General features: G+C 40.5%; 1 long non-coding RNA gene across 1 annotated transcript in view; it reads left to right on the top strand.

The window, feature by feature from the left end:
* Positions 1-1,440: 1,440 nt before the first annotated feature.
* The window catches only part of LOC107763866 (uncharacterized), a 33,888-nt gene continuing 11,250 nt past the window's right edge, over positions 1,441-24,078 (top strand). Inside the window, exons 1-2 of the long non-coding RNA XR_001643124.2 lie at positions 1,441-1,924; positions 8,372-8,439. This is a non-coding gene — a long non-coding RNA (uncharacterized LOC107763866). The remainder of the gene's footprint in view (positions 1,925-8,371; positions 8,440-24,078) is intronic.

Genomic DNA, 24,078 nt, shown 5'->3' with positions numbered 1-24,078 from the left:
AATCGATGGGCAGGCCCCTATTGGGCAACCTCTGATCAGATGGTAAGTTATATGACGATCCTACTGTGGCCGAATGCTTATGAGCGAGCCCAGTTAGTCGAGATACAGAGCCTAGTATGGTCGAGCGCTTATGAGCGAGCCTACTACGACAGAGAAGATATATATGTATATCGAGCCTTATAGGGTCGGACAACTATTTTACTTACTATATTGAGAGAATTGAGTCATTATCAGCACGTAAGCATATCTTCAGATTATGTTTGACTTCCAGCTACTTGCAGTTATTATATTATCAGTTCAGTTTCAGCTTTCAGTATATTGCTTTACATACTCAGTACATTATTTCGTACTGACGTCCCTTTTCTGGGGGCGCTGCATTTCATGCGTGCAGGTTAGGCAGACAGACGAGTAGGCCTCTTCAATAAGTGTTGCCCGAACTCAACTTGATTGGTAAGCTCCATGCCTTTCAGAGTTTCTGGGTCTAGAGCCTTATGTATATCTTGTATATATACGTATATATATCATGAGTAGGTCGGATAGCCGTTTCTATCACAGTATATCCATTAGTAGAGGCTTGTAGACATATCTTGTTAGTTAGTGCAGTATGCTGGGCTTTCAGGCCTTGTATATATATTTGGTTGGTTTGCCAGTTGTAATAAATATAGCGGCCTTGTTGGCCAAGCTTTATATTCATATTTAGTCAGTATTCCTTGTCATCTTGCAATATGACCCATGGCCAAAAGTATGACATCATATGTTCAGAGTCCCTTAGTTGCAAGTTTGTACACAAGGATAGGTAAGGCACTAGGTGCCCGTCTCGGCCCATCAGTTTAGGTCGTGACAGGATCGGGTTGTGTGAGCACCTAATTTTTTCCCCACATGAAAATAACTCGTCCAAAAATAATTTTTAAAGAATTTTAGAAGTTTTTCTTTCTTTAGTTGCATTTCATGCATTTTAATATTTTAAAATTATAAAAAAATACCAAAAATATCAAATCATTATTACACGGCATTTTATTAGGTTTTAATTGCATTAGAATTTAATTGCATGTTTTAATATCATTCATTAAACAAAAATCACAAAAAAAAAAATTATTACCATTGTCATGCCTACATCTTTAGTTTTAATTAATTAGTGTTAAAATTATTGAAAATAGATAATGATATTTTTATAAAATAGGTTTAAATAAAAATTAGGATTTTAATTAATTTTATTATGTTTAAAATCAATTTTTAAAAAGAAAAAAAGAAGAAGAAAGAAACAAAGAAAGGGAGATGAGTAAAAAACTTGGTCTAGGCCAATTTCTAAAAGCTCAATTTTATTCTTTTTTGCCCAACCCAATACCATACCCAATACCTTCCTGGCCCAAACTCTATTTTTCATTAAAAACTAACCCTAGAGAAGGAGACAAGGGGATCTTAGACGTAAAAAAGAAAATCAATCCCTCTCTCTAGAAGGAGCGCAACTTTCCCCTTCTTCAACAAAAAAATCGGACCCTCCCCATTATGAACCTGAGCCCGTTTCACCCTGATCTTCTTCCTTACTTCTTAAACACACAATAATCGGATGACCTAACACCCAAAAAAATTCCTAAAAGCTAAGAGGGAACGACAAACTCCTCTACAGAAAGATCAGCCTAATTCCTAGGCCAAAAGTGAGCTTCTCCGTGGAAACACACAAAAAAAAAAAGAGACAAAAAAAAAAAAAAGCAAAGTAAAGAGAAGACAAATACGACAGAAGAATAGAACAAAAAGCTCACGCGAAAATTGTTAGAATTTGAAACTTTTTCTCTCTTATCTCTCAAGTTTCGTTTTATGGGTTTAGAAGAGGAACTTCTTGAAGCTGTGATTTTGGATTTCTGCTGAGTTTTCACTTAATTTCAGACTTTCACTTGATTTACTTAGCTGATTTGGTCACATTTAGGTATGTTCTTCATTTTATAATTACCTAGTTTCAAGTCAATAAATGCAAATTTGAAGTTTGAATATCTCATCATATGTTAATTAGTTGGTTTGTTTTGTCTATATCCATAATTTCTTACTTGGATATTGTATTTAATGACATGTGTTGAATATTTTTGCTCCATCCAGCTTAGTATATGAAAAACTTAAAAAATCAGCTTCAATATAAGACACATATTAGTTTTCTTCGATTTTTTTTTTGGTTAAGTTTTGTTGAGTTTTTTCTTTCTTGTTTTGTGATTATCTGTTTTGCTTAGTTCAAAGATTAGTTCATGGCTGAGTTTTCATTTGTTATTTAAGGAATATTTTTGCTCAATTGCTCACTGCTTTCTTTTAGCTTTAGTTAATGGATATGGTAAATGAGAGGCAATGGTCCTGTAATTGGTAAGGATCAAATGAATTAATTAATGGAAAGATAAAGCACCTTTGTTTATAGAGTTTTTCTTGTCTTTTATCTTTCCATACACTAGTAGTCCGACGTGCGGTCAATATCAAAAAAATATTTATCACTTTGTTAATTTTTTGATGATTATATTTAAAATATCACAATAATTTGATTCTTCTATTCTATATAAATAGAATAGATATTGTCTGATTTTTAATAAATAAAATCTCCATTAAATTAAAGGGACTTATATAGTCATCAAATAATTTTTTGTTACCTATTTTTATTTATTATTTTAACCAATATTTAGTATAATTGTATTGATAATAGAAATTATTAGCATCTTACTTGTTTAATATGTTTGTCTGTTAATTTTTTTTTGTAAAATAATAGAAGATATATATTCTATTACTCTTAAAATTATTTATTTATTTTAAATTTTATTATATTTTTCCCAATAATAATGTTCGAATTTTAATGAATAAATACACTTTTTCAAAAATAGAAAAACAAAAATGATTTTAAAAAATAAAATAAAAAAATAACTCATCTAAATCAACCCTCACCCAAGTTTGAGTAGTTAATTTAGATAGTTAATTTCTTTGTTAATTTTTAATAAATAATTTTTTTCTTATTAACTAATTATGCGGTGTGGCTTTTTTCTAGGCTACCACTTGGATTAATGTGTTGCCTTTTTCTTTGGCTTTAAATAATATATAGATAGATTATTAGCATATTACTTGTTTAATTTTTTTTTCTGCTAATTTTTTTTGGTAACGTAATAGAAGATATATATTTTATTACTCTTGAAAAAATTATTATATTTTCTCAATAATATTGTTTGAATTTTAATGAATAAATACACTTTTTATTTCAAAAAAGGAAAAAGAAAATAATTGTAAAAAATGAAATAAAAAAATTAACTAATATAAACCAACACTCACCCATGTTTGAGTAGTTAATTTAGGTAGTTAATTTTTTTGTTAATTTCAATGGATAATTTTTTTGTTATTAACAATCATGCAAACTTTTCAAATTCTTGTATTGTCAAAGGTTAAACAGAGTCATCCTGATGTCCTCACTTGGAGCAGTGCCACATCGCTTTCTCCGTATCTAATATCAAAAAGATAAATTAGAATCATAGTGCAATTCCAAATATACACAAATATGACTTGAAAAAAATCATACACAACTAAGTTTCTCATTTCAGATAAAACACGGCTTGCTTGCTCCTTAGGTGCAAACTTCACGAATGTGTATCCCTTATTCTTGTTCGTTGACATCTCTTTGTGCATTCGAACATCAATTACCTCTCCAACATGCTGAAACACCCTTTTTAGATCCTCCTCCACATCATCACGGTCTAACCCACCAACAAATACTTCCAGCTCTTTCTTAGGGAAGTAAATGGATAAGAAGGCAGAAGGAGCCTTTCAAAGGGTGCTTTAATTTTTACTCAATAAATGGATGCTTTAAAATCAGTTTTCTTTTTTAAAGTGGAAAAAAACGTGCCCTTTAATTGTGCCATGTAAAATCAGTTATTTTTTAAAAAAGTAAATGATTCTAAAATTTTGTATTCTAAAAAATAAAACTGTCTGAAATTTTGAATTCTGGAAAAAAATGTCTTTTACATTTTTTTAAATATATTTGAAACTCCAACAAAATTGGAGAATTGTCCAAAAATTTTACACGTGTCAATTTAATATTGCGCCACTTATCATCATAATATTTCTTTGCCTTTCCTATTATATATAGATAGATTTTTAAATATATTTGAAACTCTAACAAAATTCCAAAATTTTTACACGTGTCAATTTAATATTGCGCCACTTGTCATCATAATATTTCTTTGTCTCTCCTATTATATATAGAAGATAGATTTTTTAAATATATTTGAAACTTCAACAAAATTGGAGAATTGTCCAAAATTTTTACACGTGTCAATTTAATATTGCGCCACTTGTCATCATAATATTTCTTTGCCTCTCCTATTATATATAGATAGATCTCCTATTATATATAGATAGATTAGAGATACCCACTATCTCTCCGATATCAAATCCATTCCATTTTGATGCTGAATGACATTTTGACAATTTTAGTCGTTTGTTAATGAAAAGATGGAGATTTTAGTCAAACAACTTAAATGTGATTTTTTTTAATTTAAAGACATTTTCTTGTTTTCTATTGGACGGATTTTTTTATTTCACTTCATTTGTCTCAATCTTGAATTTCTCCTTGCTATGCTTTTTCATCAATTAACAATGACGTATGCTTCATTTCATGGCATTTGTCTTTACTTGGAATTCGGCGATGTGATATAAATTGTTTGCAAATTAGCTTGCGCATGAATTGATCATGGAATCTCTTTTAGCAAAAGTACTCCATTATCATGGCCTTTCAATAATCTCAAATTAGATTAGGAAAGAAAACAAACATCTTAGCTTGCAATAGGTGCGATTAATAATAAATTATCGTGGTTATGAGTACGATTTTCGTGGCATGGTAACAATACTTAATCCCCAATTCGGGTGTGCATTTCATGTGACCCGATCATAACAACTTTAAATAATAATAAAATAAATATTTCGCAAATTGCGGGTGCATTTCATGTAGCATGGTTTTCAATTTATTCCAAAACGGCAAGTGTACGACAATCGAGACTTGTTCCAGAAATATTTCATAAATAAATAAAAGCGGTTATAAAGTTAAAAATGCACAATATGTTTAAAACAAGTAATAAATCAGATAATTATGCCAATTATTAACAGTTGAGCGACCGTGCTAAAACCACGAAATCCGGGAATGCCTAACACCTTCTCCCGAGTTAACAAAATTCCTTACCCGGTCTTCTATGTTCACGGACTGTAAAATAGAGTCAAGTTTCCTCAATTTGGGATTTAAAATAAACCGGTGACTTAGGACACAATAAATTATTCCAAGTGGCGACTCTGAAAAATAAATAAATAATCCCATTTCGATTTATGTCACTTCAATTGGAAAAACTTCCTTATATCCTTTCGGGTAAAAAGGAGGTGTGACAGCTCTGACGACTCTGCTGAGGAACAAAGAACCCAGAACTTTTGGTTCAGGGTTCAAGAATTCGAGCTTAGAATAACTGTTATACTTGGCTTTATTTATTATCTGATTTTTACATGTTTGGGCCTAATATGCTAAATGCCGCTTTTTACCATATTGATATTATTTGAACTGTATATAAAATGTTGCGAAACCCTTCTCTTCTAATATTCTGGGAAATGCACGCTGGTGTGACTTCTTTTCTGTTAGTGTCACACCCTAATTTAGAACGAGACTCGGACAAGCTACAAAGCCGGATGATCTTTTGGTTACCGGTACGCTGCCCCCCCTCCCCCCCCGGCTCGAGTTGTCCGCTTGGGTAAGCCAGGTCTAGAACAATACACCCAGGTTTTAAACGTAGAATAACATAGCCTCATGCCGGATCCCTAGTAGGAATGCTTGTTTGCATCATGTGCATTTGAATTTGGGGACTCAACACAGGGGTTGGGTCCGTCTAGGACAGGTGTACCCGAAATCAAAAGACCATCCCGATGCATTCATACCTACTATTTGTGCATTTATTTATTTCGGTTTGCATGTTAACCGGCTCTTAGATTAGTGAGAAAGATCAAAAGAAAAATCGAGTTTGAGGTAGTAGAGAAATTCATCCGTTCCTTAAAAATGGTGTTCAAAACGTCCTGAAACCTTGCCAAAATTTTCGAAAAAAAGTGTTTATATTTTTCTGTTGCGTCGAAACTAACCGAAGAACGCGGGTTTGATTCTCACCAGATCCAAAAAAAATATATTCTTTTCCTTCTTTAAAAGTCTTTCTTTCGTAAATGTAATGACCCGATTGGTCGTTTTGCTTTTTAGAACCCCGCCCCCAAAAATAAAACTTTTCGCGCTTGCTTTAACTAATTTACGACCTGCGGGGATGGTTGGTTCGGGATTTGGAAGAGTTTTAGTTGTAATAGGCACACTTGATTCCCTAATATTTTCTTAAAAGGCTAAGTTTGACTTTGGTCAACATTTTTAGCAAATGGACCACCGACTTGTGTTTTGACAGTCCCGGAGGGTTCGTACGGAAAATATGAGACCTGGGTGTATGCCCGGAATCGAATTACGAGGTCCCTAGCCCGAGTAATGAAGTTTTGTTAGAAATTGTCAAACTAAAATTCTAAGGATTTAATGAAATTAAATAATACTTGATCATATTGGTATCAGGCCCGTATGTTGGTTCTGGAGCCCAGTACACGTCCAATATAACATTTAAGAGTTGCATGCAAAATTTGGTGTCAATCTGAGTAGTATAAGTACGTTTCGGCGCGTTAGAAGTGAATTGAAGAACTTGAAGTTCATAAGTTTGATTCAATTGGTTTAGGGGGTGTTTCTTAGATTTATCGTTGTTTCGGGCATTCCGTGGTTTCGAGCAAGTCCGTTTTATGATTTTAAACTTGTTGATATGTTCGGGCAGGGCTTGGGGGCCCCGAGCGTCAATCGGGCGAGGTTCGAGTGAAGTTGGAAAACTTGGGAAGGAGTTGAAGCTCTAGGTTGCTGTCATAACCGCACTTGCGGTTGGTCAGCCGCAGGTGCAAGAACGCAGAAGCGGTCATCCCCTCGCAGATGCGACCAAGGCAGCCCAAGCCAGAAGCTGCAGAAGCAGCTAAGCTTCCGCAGAAGCGGTTGCTTGCCGCAGAAGCGGCGCAGCTGAATTTTTGTAGAAGTGGACACCTTTCTGCAGATGCGGTGGGCGCAAGTGCAGCCCAGGACCGCAGATGCGAAAATCACTGAAGCAGTGACCTTCATTTATTATGGGATCTAGGCCATTTTTGCTCATTTTCACTCATTTATTGGGCTATTTTGGAGCTCTTTAGAGAAGACTTTCACATAGCATCTTGAGGTATGTTCATCCTATTTATTACTAGTTTAATACTTGAACGTCGGGTAGATTAACATACAAAGATTTAAGGAAAATCATGGGATTAGAGCAAAGGCTAGGTTTCGATAAAAATTAGATTTAATCACGAAATTTGTTATAAAATAAAGTAGAAATCATATATTATTGATCTTTAGGTTATAAAGAACATCTTTCTTCGAAAAATTTCAGAATTCGGGCACGTGAGCCCGGGGTCGGATTTTAGGAAAATTGTATTTATGGTTTAATAGTTAGAATGCGAACTTGTATTGACTAGTTCCTACCTCGTTTAATTAGTTTTGGATCGTTCGACTCCAAATTGAGGGTTTAAGCACGTTCTTGGTATAGGAAGTACACTTTGGAGCGAGGTAAGTCTCCTTTCTAACCTTGTAAGAGGGAATTGTCCGCATAGGTGAAATAATTAGTTATGCTCCTATATGTGAGGTATACGTACACACTAGGTGACGAGAGTCCGTACGTAGCTACTATTATGTTAATTGTCTGGGTAGTTTAGGACCCGTATCATGCTAAATTTGTAAATGTTTATATCCTTTCATGCTAATGAGATCACTTAAGATATGCAAAAATTTGGTAATGAACCTATGTGAACGTATGAACTTGTTTGAATGCTTGTATGAATTATTTGAATATAAATGCGCCTTTATGCTCCTTCTTGATCATAATTGATATTTGTGGATCGGTCCGATCGCTTCGGTAAAAATAGATGCATCTATGGTTTGTGCCATTCGACCATCTGGCAGTGAACAATTTCTTTTTTATTGGACCGGGCCGTCGACCTTGGCATAACGTGAGCATGATATTTATGTGAAATCTTATTCATGACTTACTTTGTTAAATACTCTGAAATGTAAATGGCTAACTATGATACTATCGAGGCATGACTTATCACTTCCTGCTATAAATTGATATTATCTGTGATATCCATGCTCAGCATAAAACTTTATTATATTATTGACCCTAGTAAGTATCAAGTCGACCGCTCGTCTCTACTTTTTCGAGATTAGACGGGATACTTACTATGTACATATTGTTTATGTACTCATACTATGCTTCTGTACTTAATTGTATAGGATCTGAGGTAGGTACATCTGGCTACCAGTCTGGTGCGCATTCCTGATCATAGTCTGAGACTTCCACGGTGAGTTGCCCCCTTCCTATGCCGTTCAACAGCTTGATGTAGTCTCTCTTTACTTTTGGCTGTCTATTCTATTTCAGACAGTAGGATAGATTTACTCTTTGTATATTCTACTAGATGCCCACTGTCGCGCCCCCTTTTTCTCGCGAAATCGGGTTTATGACATTTTTTGTTGGGACAAATCTTTCCTTTTGGAAAGGGGGTTTGCATTTTTTGAAGAGTCGCCACGTAACGACTTAAGGTGCGTTAGGGCACCTATAAGGTTCATTTATAACTACGTTTGGTAACCAGAGACAAGGTAAGGGTTTGAAATTATCCGAAAGGGAAGGTGTTAGGAACCCCTTAGGATCTACTAGTGTGGTTCCCGGCCAAACAGTTTTTGTAAATTTGTACAAGTAGCAAATAAACAAGTATGACTCAAATAGTAGGGGATTTAAGTTTAAGTACACAGATGTTTGGAAAGTAGTTAATGAAAAGCAAGATTTTGAAAAAAATTATAATCTAAGCATATTTAGGAATGTAAAAGGGGTATCCTAGGTTTATTTATAATATGGATCACATCAATGCAATACCCGGTATGACACTCCTCAAAGAGGGGATACATGTGGTATTAACGCACCGGTCATCATATCCATATCTACCCTTTCCCGCCCCGTAAAGGTAATTAAAGCGAGGGTTGGTCTCGACCCTTATTGCATGCTGTTACCCATCCCTTCCTATCAGTCCCGGAGGAATTTAGGACTCCTGTCCTATAAAAAGGGGTTCTAGGCAGACCCTCAAGTTTAAATTTAAAATACTAAGGCGACATATAATAAACAAGTAGGACTTCAATTAAGGGGAGCATGGAAGACCAGTGAAAGGCTCAGATATACCTCCACACAAGTACACATAAATAGCATGACTCATATATAATTAAGGTCTAAATTCAGAACCTAAACATGGTATCTAAGTGATAACAACAGAGTCAGATTTATGACATAACTCAAATAGGAAGTCCTAATCAAGCTTGCCTACTGATTTTAACATGCTGACAGTCAAACAATAATCACAAAGACGGCTTTGATTTTATTTTAAGTTGATTACCTAATACTTGCCTAAGCGTAAAATAATATGCATCAGTTACCAAAATTATTAAAACAATTTGAAAGTTATTTTACCTAAAGCATGATGTTCGAGGGAGATATGAGGTATAACGCCTTATTTGGATGGCCATGGATACACTGCATGAGAGCAATATCATCCACCCTCCACTAGGTGATAAAATTCCCGACAAAAGACGGGATCAAAACCATCTATGGGGAACAATACGCGGCAAGGGAAATGTTTGTTATACACGATGTAATACCAATGCTCATGCCTCCACCCCCGAATGAAACAACGGGCAAACCAGGTGTCACACCTGGTCGAACTTGACAAAACAAAGTAGAGATCCACGTCGCATCTACGCCCCCGGGCAGTTAGAGTAGACCAATCCCAAGGCATCGCCAGCATATCTCGTTTCAAAGTACGCCCATTCCTTTTTATTTTATTTCAAATTTGGAATTAACCTTTGTGCATGCATCTAACCAGAGCTGCCGAGACGTTAGTGCTATTGCAAGACCTCGAGGCCCCGAAGGCGCACCCATTGCACTCTTTTCCTTCGACCGAGTTTTTATCCCAGAAGAAGGGTTTTTACCGGCAAGGTTTTTAACGAGGCAACATCTGCAAGCCGCTTAAGGGGGAACTCCGCAAAAAATATTCAAGGCTATCCCTGCAGCCGACTTTTGAATAGGCGAGGGGCATTCCCCCCGAAAAACTGCCCACTCGAAGGAGTTTTGAAAAACACCAAATGAGGTTTCCTATAGGAAAACGATGTATCGGACCAAACGGTCGATATAGTCAGGTCCCGTCGGCAAAAACATGTACTATTGTATCGGGCAATCAAAAAATAACTTTTGTCAAAAAAAAAAACAGAAGGTGGGGGGGGGGGAGGGAACTCCTTCTCACAGTAGGGCAACAAATCCTTTCACCAGAAATGCCCCGAAAAACTCGGGAACGGGCACCAACAGTTCAAACGCTCCAACGGTCTCCGGATCGAGTCTCTGAGATCGCAAAATTTTTTAGGCAAGACAAACCTCCAAGAGATCGGCTTTGACCCGATATAGGTCAACTCAACACAATAAATATATTACGATAATGGATCGAATGATGACTTCCAGCATCCCATTCTCCGAACAGGGAAATCACAGTATATTCTCGGCAGGGATCCCTTCATCGGATGCATCCCGAAACGCTCAGAGACTTAGCATCAGCAATTCAGCACTCGCACAACTCTAGGGTCAGAACTCCGGGATCATAAAGCCCCTACAAGGCAACTCCCAGCTCACGAAAAGTGGTCTTCACGCTTAAACAAATTCGATGACTCGGAGACTATCATTTATCGCCAATCACCATGCGCTGGAAAACCCGAAACTGTAAGACCCCTAGCGGGCATACTCGGCGTAACTAGATCTATTCTACATTACAAAAATTGTAAGACCTCAACAGGCATGACAAATTGTAAGACCTCAACCAACATGAAAATCCTGAAGTATAGGCTATACGTCGCATTTGTAAGAGTCCCGAAAGGGCATACCCTCAGTGTAGACGCTAAACTATCACTCGGGATCAAAAAATGGCTCCGGCCAAACACATCAGACTATGGTCAAAATGGCTGATACAACTAAACTAACACGACTCGGGGACACTCGACCGTCGCTAAACAAAAATCACAGGCCACTACTTCGAATATACTTCAGAAAGAACCGGTTAAAACAGACTTCCCTCAACATGCAAAAACGAGCTTCGACCATGTAAGCTCCAAATCACAAGGCTTCGAACTACTCAGCCTACGAGCTATAAACCTTCCGAGGTGCTCAAAACATCACCGATAACGACTTGAAATCGAGGTTCTTCCAGAACCGACGACAGGTCAGGCAAAAATCTGTCAAAAGACCTTAACGAGCGGAAAACAAAGCCTACAAAAAATCCCACGGGCAAAAACAGCGTAAGAGCCATTGTCGCCAGCTAAGCAAGCCTCCGAGACATATATTAAAAGGTCTCTACGGCCAAAACAGCGTAAGAGCCATTGTCACCAACTTGAAAATTGACAACTTGAGGATTAAAATGAGCTCGAATCGTAACCCGATTCGGAGGGCAGATCCAAAATAGTTAATTATGCAAGCCTCCAAGCCACATATTAAATGGTCTCAATGTCCAAAACAATGTAAAAGGCACTATCACCGGTCTGAAAATCAAAAGCACTTAAGGGTCAATTGAATCTCGAGTCGCAACGTGACTCGGAGACTGGACCCAAAATAAGTAAACTGCAAAATGTTTAAGTGCACGACATAAATGCCACTGTCACCAGCGAGAGTGCGCCTCCGAGCCACGCATTTATGAGGTCACTTCGACCCAAAAAACAAAAGGTCACCATTGTCTGCCCATGCAGATAGGAAAGAACTTGAGTTTTAGTTAAAGCTGGAATCGCAACGCGACTCGGAGACTGGACCCAAAATAACTGAAACAGCGTAATACCCAATGGCAAGAAATGAGAACAATCACCATCTACCCGCACGAGGCACAAAAGATCGAAGGGAAGGCAAGCTCAAATAAAGGCATGACTCAGAGACCAAGCCTAAAACAGCTAGGCAACATATAGATGCCCCAACACCTACTCGCATTAAGGATCGCGCTTGAAAGCCCACGAGCCTGCCTGATCGGTTCCGAACCCACGAGGATCCCACCAAAGCATGGAAACCAGCCTGCCGGATCAAAGGCGAGACGGGAAGGTACAAAAGAGGTAAAACTTCAAGATTTCTCTCATTTTATATATGCACAAAAGGTGCGCTTTCCATCTACAAACATGCTCTATAAACAACAAAATACAAAGTGGCAAAATCTACACTCCACCCATAAAGGGTTACGGCCTACCGACCCTAGCCTTGCTCTTCTTGGCATCAAAAATAAGCAAACCGGGCATCACGCCCGACCACCTTCGCTCGAACGAATCCTGCTAGAAGGACGGAACCCCTAGCATTGGTCACTTCAAAGCGCCTGCCCCGAAGATCTACGGCGAACGCATCCCTCGAAGGCTCGTTCCAACCCAACTCGATCATCGGCGACAAGTCGCCACTCCTTCATCATCCTCGGACCAGCTTAGTTCTATACCAATCCGGGCACCGGTTGTTCTCAATCCAAACTTTTGAGGAATCAAGCTACAGCTTCACAATCATATCCACTAAGATCGAAGCTCGAAGCTTGCATTTGATACTTCAGGTATTCCTAGCTCAATCGACTCCGCTCCTAAGGTCAAAAAGGTGAAACGCTTACCACAAGAAGAATCATGCCTCACCAAAAGGTTTCTGTAATACGAGCTCCGATATTTCCCGAATCGCCAGTGCACCAACTCGACTCTTCTTTCCCCTAACCAAGAAGCCCAAGGGGCCTACCCTCATCCAGGGCCCTCAAAAGTATAGCCCCTTGACGGAACGGCTCAAAGCCTGGGTTTGTTGGAGCCTTACGGAGGGAAAATCCTATAAGAAAGGGAAGACCCGAGATGCGGAGGAATCATGCTGAAACTTACCACAGAGTAAAGCCGGCAAACCTACTCGATGACCGAGCATATTCATGATGTCCCAACCCTTGTTGGCCCAAAGGAACCGCTGTTCCAAAACTAAGGACTCCAGGAATGCCAGGCTTGGATGATGCACTCTCCTCAGAAAAACGGGCCTGTCTCGCTCCGATCAAAGCTCCTTCATTATTATGAAGCACACATCTCATCTATCGCCGTGCCCGGTCTCTATCGTGCCCTGAATAAGAAGCCGCTAAGGGCATGACCCAAGGGCAACATAAAATCAACAAACCTCGAGGATCCCCGGAGAGAGGAAGCAACCTCACGACTACATGCGAAAAGGGCGGGAATAATGCAACATCAACGAAAGGCACCAGCCACCGGCACCGCCTCTAGTTTTGAGGTAATGCTCAACCCTGAAGACCTCCGCCATAGCAAAACAATGCCCCAATAGGCCAACAATGCCTTCACCAAATTGGCATACAGCTTCAAAAAGCCTCCGCCAAAGAAGGCTAGCTTACGAAGAAATGGGCGTCCATAACAAATGCCCGTGCAAAAGGGGTTTCGAGTAATGATCAGTACAACCCGGAGCACAACCAGGCCTCCATTCAAAGATTACCTCCAGGAAGTTACCGGCGTCCCAGAACCGCGAGTCCTCAAGCAAGTCTCTTCTCGAAGGCCGTTAAGAGGCCCAAAGATATTATCCACGCTTTCACACAGAGAAAGGATCTCGGTGGCCCGTGGTTATTGGCCTAAATTTGGGTTCGGTCTGAGAAGTCACAAATGACCCCACGTGAAGCCGTTTCATCAACCAAAGGCCGGGGGGAATATTCATGCCCAAGGCTAGTATCACAGGCAATGAAACAGGATTATGCATTCAAAGCTGCCAAAAACATAAAGAGATACTACAAGTGTCGAAGGAAGGATTCAAGAAAATATCTTTATATTTATACAAGTGTTTGCTTACAATGACCCTCGTGGGGTCCTTACATATGATTACCTTAAATATGGTTACAAAAGCCCACATGGGATCCTTGCAGAAAAATAAAGAAGTACAAATGATATGCATACAGTAGGAGCCTAAGGCCTAGCCTATCCATGCTGCGTCTCCGTCATCATCCTCTCAGGCATATGACCTCAAAGACAATATCTTCCAAGTCCGATCCCCTCGAGGATCACATCCTAATCCTCCCGGAATGGCATCTTCAAAAGAAGGGTATGGAAAAAAAAGGCAGGAGAGAAGAGCAAAATGATGAGGGAGAAGCTAGAAGAACACAAGAAGTGGCTGGGTGAAAAATTTGGCTAGTACGAACTACGCCGGTACTGCCATTTTGAAGCCACTTCTTGAGACGTCGCCTCGGCCCGGAAGGCAATAATTGACACCCCCGCAAAATCCAAAAGTGGTGTGACACGCCGATCTGAGGGAGGAGGGTGAGCAGCGGTGTATAATCCGAGCCCCCTCTTGAGCAGCGGTGCATAATCTAAAGTATTTCCGGGGTAAGAGGAAATCGGTCCTCTACCTCATCACCCCGGGCCAACGACAACAATGACAACAACAACAACAACATCACAACAACACAACTTCACCCAATCAAAAGAGGATCGAGGATCGGGCCACGGTGCATATGGCGTAATATCTTGAGGATAAGAGCTTCAAACATGATAGGACGACAGAAATTCAAGATAGCAGGAAAGGAAGAAAAGATGGGTGTCAAAGGAAATTTAGATAAAAAGCCAACCACGAAAAGTCCCATATATAGGGAGGGTAAAGTAACCGACGACGCCATTACCATCCTCGAAAAGCGCAATAGCCGATGCAATCAAAGCATTCATAGAAACTAAACCGATAATAACAAAGATCGAAGAATCGCGACATTTCGGGTAATCCTAGAGAAGTGGGAAGGCAGGGCACCTCGACACCTGTAAAAAAGGGACTGCTCCGTCAGCGCGACGTCGTTATGGGAGATTGAGAAGTCGGGTGTCAAAATCATTTCTTATCACTTCCCTCTAAGAAACGCGGAGACTATCTGTGCACAATGAAATCTGGGAGGCCGATTTATCCTCGATTGAATTCCCCGAAAAGTGATCCTAGAAGCCCGGGATCTCAAGTCAGTCATGTCCCTCAAGATCGGCTGGTATCCTACCAAGGATAATGTCGACTAAAGGCCCGAAGAATGCAGGGATCTCCGGAGGAGTACACCCGGGTTCGATCAGGTCTATTCAAGCAGCTCGACATTAGCCCACGCGTACATCACAGAGTTAGCCGGTTGTCCCATCCTATTTCTTTTGTCACACAACGTATTTCGATAAAAGGGGATTCACTAACACCCTGTAAAGGCAGAGCTCCAACCATTCTACTCATGTGCAATAATATCTTCTCTCTCTTTCTCCTCTCTAACTCGCTTGCCCTCACTGGCTCGAAGCCATTTAGCTTTATTGCCTTCTTATATGTTCTTTGTTTATCACTTGGTATTAGCTCGAAGTCACCTTAATATCTACCATTCTCTTACTTGCTCTTCGTTATATAATTTAGTAGTGGCCATAAAGATCCTTGTTTAATTATATCCTTAACTATTATCCCATCCCCAACTATCCCCGATACCTCGAACTTGACCTTGTCATCAACCCCGAGGTCCCTCATCCATCAGACCTAAACCTACGCAGCAGGCCCTTTGGTTTGATTACTATCTCGTTTTAGCTTACATTTCATCATTAAACTCCATATTATTAGCATCAACTGCTCTAATAACTAGCTCGGGAATAAATCACGTATTTTTAGAATCTTATCTACAAATTTAATTGTTACCATTTTCACGGTAAACACATATGACTGTGGATTGTGCTATAAAGTGACTGATATAGTTGAGGCATCCTATCAAGCTCATCACGTCCTTTTTGCTCCTAGGTGGCGGTAATTCCTTAATAACCTTGACTTTAGACGGATCTAACTTGATTCCTCGATAGCTGACGATGAATTCCAATAACTTTCTTGCGGGAACCCCGAATGCATATTTTGCGGGGTTTAGTTTCAAGTTGTATCTCCTTAACCTGTCAAAGAACTTCCTCAAGTTCAATATGTAATCTACGGCCCTCTTGGATTTGATAATGACGTCGTCCACATACACCTCTATCTCTTTGTATATCATATCATGAAAGATGGTTGTCATGGCTCTTATGTAAGTAGCCCCATCATTCTTTAGACCGAATGGCATCATCTTGTAGCAGTATACCCCCCCCATGGTGTAATAAAAGCGGTTTTCTTTGCATCTTTTTTGTCTATCCAAATCCGGTGATAACCCGCGAAGCAATCTACAAAAGATTTGAGTTCATGTGGCGCAATTATCGATCAGGATGTGTATGTTTGGCAGTAGGAAGTCATCCTTAGGACTTGCTCTGTTTAAATTCCGATAGTTAACACATACTCTGACTTTCCCATCTTACTTCGGTACTGGCACAATGTTAGCTAACCAGGTTGGGTACTCAACGACCCTGAGAACTTTGGCTTTGATCTGCTTGGTAACTTCCTCCTTGATCTTCAAGCTCATATCTGGTTTAAACTTTGTGAGTTTCTGCTTCACTGGCAGACACATGGGATTAGTAGGCAACTTGTGAGCCACTATGGACGTGCTTAGATTGGTCATGTCATCATATGACCATGCAAAAATGTCCTCATACTCTTTAAAGAAGCGGATGTACTCTTCCTTCTCTATTGATGATAAGTGAATACTGATGCGAGTCTCCTTGATGGTTTCGGCGTCCCCCAAATTTACTACTTTGATTTCGTCCAGATTGGACATAGGCTTATTCTCAAAGTTTTCAACTTCCCTGATAACTTCCTCGGGTATCTCATCTTCTTCATCTGAATCGCTATTCTTATGTTGCGTTGCCTCATTACATGTCACAGTCACCGGTTCATCAGGAAAAGTAACAATAACGCCAGGGACTCGGCGGGCCCGAGATGGTGTGACGGTCTAGTTCCTGAGAACAACTCCCTTCTCCACAATCTGAATAGTGAGGCCTTCTTCCTCCTCCTCCTCCTCCTCAATTATTTCACTGCAGTTCATGTCTTCATCCTCCAAGAACAGATTCCTCAGCCCCGCTAACGCTTCTTCTTCTACAGTTCCCCATATTGTGTTAGCTTGGGGAAAAGGCTGATCTCGATGCAACACCGGTTGCTCGAGAGGGTAATAAGGTCCGCGCCATGGGGGTGACCAATCATCATACTCCTGCCATGTATACTGATATCCGAGCCCAAAGGTAGTACCGTGACGCTTCAGCTATATCGGCTAAGTAATACCCTGGAGATTCTTTCCAAGCCCTATGCCGGGTTCATACCTGGACCATGCCAGTATGCTTTCTATTTTACTGCTCCTCCATTTGTCTTTTCGACGGCACTGACACGTTTGATATGATGGTAGGTTTCACCTCCAAACCTTCTCCTGTTTCTAATAATCGGGGTGGTTTGACTGGTGTGAACGGGGTTACTCTCATCTCCGTTAATGATGACTTCTTGATGGTTCCACCTACATTTTACGGCTTGATGTAGCGTGAAAGCCACAGCCCCAGCATCATGTATCCATGGTCGGCCCAACAGAAGATTATATGAGGCTGATATGTCGAGCACTTGAAATTCAACATCGAACCAAGTTGGCCCCATCTGTAGACAAAGGTTAATTTCCCCAATCGTGGCCCTTTAGGACCAATCGAAAGCTTTCACATTCATGCTCCCTACCCGTATTTCATGGAAACCTTTGCCTAGTCTTTTCAGAGTATCCAATGGACAAATATTGAGGCTTGAACCTCCATCAATCAAGACCCTGGCAATGAACTTGTCTTCGAATTGCACTGTGATATGCAATGCTCAGGTGTGATTCAACCCTTCAGGTGGCAACTCATCTTCATGGAAGATTATATTATGACTTTCTAGTACCTGCCCTACCATATTGGCCATCTCTCCGCATGTGATATTGTTGGGTACGTAGGCTTCACTCAATAGCTTCATCAAAGTATTCTTATATGCCTCTGAATTTTGCAACAGTGATAGTGTGGATATCTGAGCTGGGGTTTTGTTCAAATGATCAATGACAGAATATTCCCTTGCTTGCACTTTCCTCCAAAGGTCATCTGGTCCTATTTCAATAATAGGCTACTTGGTAGCAACATCCTTACTTGGTCCTCCAAAGTGTTCAGGTGTATAGATTCTCCCGGTCCTAGTCATTCCTTGCATAGCATCGGATTCCTCCATCTTTGCCTTCCCTTTTTGCCTAGCCTCGGCAACATAATCCCAGGGTATTGCTTTTGAGTCGAAAGGAGGTGTGGTTGATACTGTCACCGTGAAAGGTGTGACCACTTCCACTTCAAATGGAACAGGGGTGGCCGCAGGCGGAGCTACCTCTACCTCAAATAGAACTGATGCAGTTATCTCAACTTCGATCAGTGACTGAGTCTATACTACAATGGGAGTGAGTGTGACTACAAGTTTAAAGTCATTGCCTTCTCGAATAAGCCCGATTGACCCCTCAGGATCCCACTCTTCTTCCGTCTCTATCACAGGTACCCCACCACCTCTATGATCAGGGAGAGGGTTGTTGCAGACATTGGGCGTGGCTTCCTTCACCTGTATGACCTTGTTGTCAATCAACGTATGGATCTTATCTTTCAACGTTCGGAATTCGTCAATGGTGTGCCCTTTCATACAGGAATGGTATGCACAAGTTTTGTTTGGGTTAGCCCATTAGGATGGGTTCTCCAATGCCATAGCAGGAATATGGGTGACGTAACTAGCGGCTTTCAACCTTTTATACAGCCGGTCGATGGGTTAAGCAATAGCAGTGTACTGTTTAGGTGGCTTGCGGTCAAAGTTTGGTCGTGGTCTTGGAAAATTTTGGCAAGTTGGAGGCGATTGGAAATGAGATGGTTGGGAGTTATAGGTATGATAGGCAGTGGTTGGTTTGAAATATCTGGGAGATGAGGGTTGATATGTGGGTGGTGGTGCCTAGTATGTGGGTGGAGGTGTTTGATATGTAAGTGGACATTTCGGGCCTTGAGCTACCATTACTGCCCCAACGTCTCTTTTCTTTGATATACCGCCTGATTGCAATGCCTTATTTGTGGCCTGTAATGCCTCAAAATTTGTTACAATCCCGCTTTTGATGCCTTCCTCAATTCTTTCCCCAAGTTTGATGATATCAGAGAATTTATGGTTTTCAATAACCATTAATCTTTCATAATATTGCGGATCATGTACTCTAACGAAGAACTTGTTCATCTATTCTTCGTCCAAACATAGCCTGACCTTGGCTGGTTCCGACCTCCAACAAGTAGCATACTCGTGGAAGGTTTCGGTGGGCTTTTTCTTAAGATTCTGGATGAAGAAAACATCTGGTGCATTCTCTGTATTGAACCTGAATCGGTCCATAAAATCCGATGCCATACTCACCCAATTGGACCATTTCTTGGGATCTTTGCTGATGTACCAAGACAAAGCATCTCCAGTAAGACTCCTCATAAAGAGTTTCATCTGGATCTTTTCGTCTTTCTTGACCCCGACAAGATTGTCGCAATAGGTCCTTAGATGAACCCTAAGATCACCTATACCATCAAACATCTCGAACTTGGGAGGTTGTAACCCTCTGGCAGTTGTACATCTAACTGTATGCATAAGTCTTCATAGTTCAAACCTTCTATTTCTTTGCCGCCTTCGACACCCTGAACTCGACCCATCAACTTCTTGAGTTCTTCAGCCATGTTTTTAATGAGCAGGTCCTTCTCTGAGGATTCTGGTGTATAGGAGATTGGTCAGATAGAGTGATGTACGATTTCCACGTATATGGTGTTGTTCTGGTGAGTGCCAGGTTCCTGGGTGTAATGATGGTCATTGGTAGAGTTTTGAGGATCAAGAATGGGTTCTGGTGTATTCTAGGGAGTATGATAAGTGGCGGATGGTGGGTAATGAATTGGTTGATGGTGATTTTGTGCGGAGTTGGTATTGGTAGGGGATTGAGATTTTGGGGTGGGTTGCATATTGATGCGGTGCAGGAGAGTTTTACGGATGTTGGTTTGGTGTGTTTTGAGGAGATGCTGTGTTCTTTGTGTTTTGTTGGTTGATGTCGGGGACATTTAGGGTGAGTTACAAGTTTGCCAAGTTGCGGACCTTCTCAAGGTCTCCCTATAGCTCTAATATTTTTTGTTCTAATCTCAAGACTAGATCATTTGGTGCCGGAGTACTCCGACCGTCTGAAGTTTCTGCTTTCTCAGCATTATCTTTTCGAATACCACTTAAGTGGTCCATTTTTGCTTTTCCTTTGCCTTTTGTATTACTTGGAGGAGGAGGAGCTGGAACGCCTCTAGATCTAGTGTGATATGCTGATGATACCAGTATGAGCGAACCAACCTTAGGGATGGGAATAAGAAATAAAGAAAAACAAAACGTAAACAAGCCAGTAAGGATTCTAAAATGTTTGCAGTATTTAAACACATATTACGGGAATGTGAATTCGCGTCCTAATTTGGGAACCTCATTGTGCCCGAGGTAGGCCTAGCGACAAATAAATTTGGAGTAATTTAGTGCCAATGATTGCCTCATTTCATTAATGTAATAGTAAACGTACCAAAACGAAACTAAATAAGATAATGTCACTAATGGCTCTTGGCTTTATTACATTTGAAAAGCAAGTAATTATAATCTATTTGGTCCTAGAAGAACCCTCTCCAGACTGGATGCTCTTGTCAATCAACTCGCGCAGGTTCAGCAGCAGGAGTGCCCTTGCAAGATGCTCCTTTGTTTCCTTCAATGTTTTGGCAGTCAGTGACCCTTTTCCCCATCTTCCCTTCCCACTCCATTAAACTATACTCTAGATATTCTAGCCTTTCGCTGGATTTAACATCTTTTGCTTTCCACTCGTTAATCATATCCATGTTAGCCTTGTGCAGTGCCATATGCTCGGCTTTAGACTCTCGAACTCTTTTTTCGCAGCTTGTTGTACTTCATCCCAGCTTCAGCAACCTCATCTATGACCCTGTTTCCTGGCCTAGCCCTTGGCTCAATGACCCCAGTTATGTTGTCCTCCAACCACGAAGGGTAAAGGTATGAGTGGCCTGCGTGCTATCGGTCTAGCTCAATAGTATCCTTCTCCACAATAATCTTCAAGGTCCACATGCGTTGCACTTCATTCTTGTACGGGATGACGTCACCTTGGAAATTGGCTCTAAAGTGACATATTTTAAGGACCCGTGGTATGATTTGTCTCCTGCCTGCTTGTCTCATAACCCTGAGAGCAGCGTAAGGGTATATGCCCCTCGACTCAATCAACACCAAGTGCGGAAAATCCCTGGATCTGATGATGAATTCATCGGTGGGGAATCACTCGACCATCACTGGACTTGATCCTAGGTCAAATTTTCGAAAAGCTTTACCCATATCGCAGCATCCTCTGGCTGAGCAAACATGTCTGGATTATAGTTCATTCTTTTGGGATGATGGAAGGCTATGTGATCATTCCACGGCCTTCGCGGAAATTCTTGACGGTATTGTCTCTTTTGGAGATGTTCCAACAACTAGACCTGTAGCAGCAAGTTGCAGCCCTCGAAGAACCTAAACCCCTTCAGACATCGTTCCAAAGCCCGGTACATGTCTGCTACGATCATAGGGACGATAATGTATGTCTCCCCCTTGATCTCGTCCATCAGAGTTTTGGTCACCATGCAGCCTAGTATGGATACTATCTGCCACGACCCCGGTTCACCCTCCGTTAACTATCGTGACAGCACCTAGTCTCTACGACTAGGTAAGCCTAAACTTGCAGAACATAACCAAAACTTGTGGAAGTAAAACAATTTAAAAACAGAAATAAGGCAATAATAGTGTTAAATGTGCTGCTTGGCATACACCATATTTATATAGATATCAAACCCAATAACTAAATCCAAGACCCGAAAACCCACGAATCACAAGCTAAGAAAAGGAAATACTACATAGCTCTAACTCCGAAATTTGTCTAATAAGAACAGAAAGTACAGAAGGGCCAAATACAAAAAAAAAGCAGGAATATAAAGGGACTCCTTGGTCTGCGGACGCGACAGATGTACGTCGAAGTCTCTAAGTAGTCGCCTCCCTCAAGGATGGTAGGCCTGAGTAGAAGTACATGGATCTGCGCATGAAAAACATGCGCAAAAGGGGCATGAGTACACCACAACGGTACTCAGTAAGTGCCAAGCCTAACCTCGGTCGGTAGTGACGAGGAAGGTCAGGGACCTACTGAGGTTAAATATAATATAAGGGTTAACAGTGTGGAATAAAATAGTATAAATAAGTGCAACAATAAGAAATAACATAGAATTGACGGAACAAAAACAACTAGAATAGAGACAAGACAAGCCACAAAAAGAAATATAGCTCAACACAGAGATAACAATCGGGGCACTTTCCAAGATACCATCATGTAGTCCCAATTACAACTGTCCAGTGGATCTCCCCGGATACCATCCCGTAGTCCATCATATATATGTCCGAAGGATCTCTCGGGATCCCGTCCCGTAGTCCAACTATTAATGCGCGGGGATCTACCAGAATCCCGATCTGTAGTCCCAAATATTAATACCCAGTACTGGGGGAATCTACCGGGTGCATTCTCGTAGTTCCATATAACTGTGTAGGGGGATCTACCGGGAATCTAACCCATAGTCCCAAAGTAAATATGCAGGGGGATCTACCGGGAATTTAACTCGTAGTCCCAAAGTAAACAGACAAGGGGGAGCTACCGGAATCCCACATCCGTAGTCCCAAAATAAATACACACAGCAGCAGAAAGATAAACAGAAATAGCAAAATTCATGTTAAGGCAATAAGTGATTCTAGCCTAGCATGCTGCACATAATTCAAGTAAGGCAGGTTAAATCAAATAAAGCAATTAAGTCACTTAGACATGTTTTCCTAAGCTAACGACAGGCTTAATAGTGCAAGTAATAGAAACAGGAAAGGAAACATACTAGTAAGTACTTGAAGAAAACTGGATTTCCAACAATTAGCACAAGTACGCACTCGTCACCTCACGTACAAGGCATTTCAATTACCAAATATACCAATCCTAAGGGGAAGGTCCCCCACACAAGGTTAGACAAGCCACTTACCTCGAATCGGCTCAAAATCAACCCAACACCACGCTCTTGCCACGAGTACTCGACTCCAAATGGCCCAAATCTATTCTATTCAATCGCATAATGTAAATAACACTTCAAGTAACTGATTCTACAATTAAATTCTAAGCTAATATGCGAAATTATGTAAAATGATCAAAATTCCCCTCAGGCCTACGTCTCGGAATCAGGTGAAATTTTTATTTTCCGAAACCTCGTACTCTCACGAGTCTATACATAACACGAATACTGAAATCGGAGTCCAAATGACCCCTTAAATTATCATTTAAAGGTCTTTTAAACTCAAGCCCTAATTACCCATTTTTCCCAAAATTCTCACCATTAATTAGGTCTTTAATCACATAAAAATGAGTTATGAAGTCAAGGATGTTACCTCGAAGTGATTCTCCTTTGTTTTCCTCAAAAATCTCTCTTAAAAGCTTCAAACCCGGAGGAAAAATGGTGAAAGGATCCTTCAAATTTGCAAATGCAACTATTTATATGTTCTGCCCAGGCATTTTCGCATTTGCAGCCCTAGGACCGCATCTGCAGTCCCTCTTTTGCGGAACACAAGCCGCATCTGCGACAACTCATTAAAATTCCCAATTCTGCACCTGCGACCTTCTCACCACATCTGCGGTAACCGGGTGCATAACTTATTTTTGCTTCTGCGGTGACAACGCCGCTTCTGCGGCTCCACACGTGCGGAACCGAAACTGCAGGTGCGGTTATGACAGATACCAGCTGAACCTGTAACCTCTTAACTTCAAAAATCCTTCCATTAACTATCCGAAATCATCCCGAGGCCCCCGGGACCTCAACCAAAGGTACCAACAAGTCATAACCCACTATTCAAACTTGTACCAATCCTTAAAACACCTAAAACAACATCGAAACCTCGAATTAACCAAGGATTT

This window comes from Nicotiana tabacum, chromosome 6 (assembly GCF_000715075.1).
Source record: "Nicotiana tabacum cultivar K326 chromosome 6, ASM71507v2, whole genome shotgun sequence".
In the NCBI taxonomy this organism is placed as follows: Eukaryota; Viridiplantae; Streptophyta; class Magnoliopsida; order Solanales; family Solanaceae; genus Nicotiana; species Nicotiana tabacum.
The sequence above is the reverse complement of the archived record's forward strand: the minus strand, read 5'-3'. Positions and strand labels throughout refer to the sequence as shown.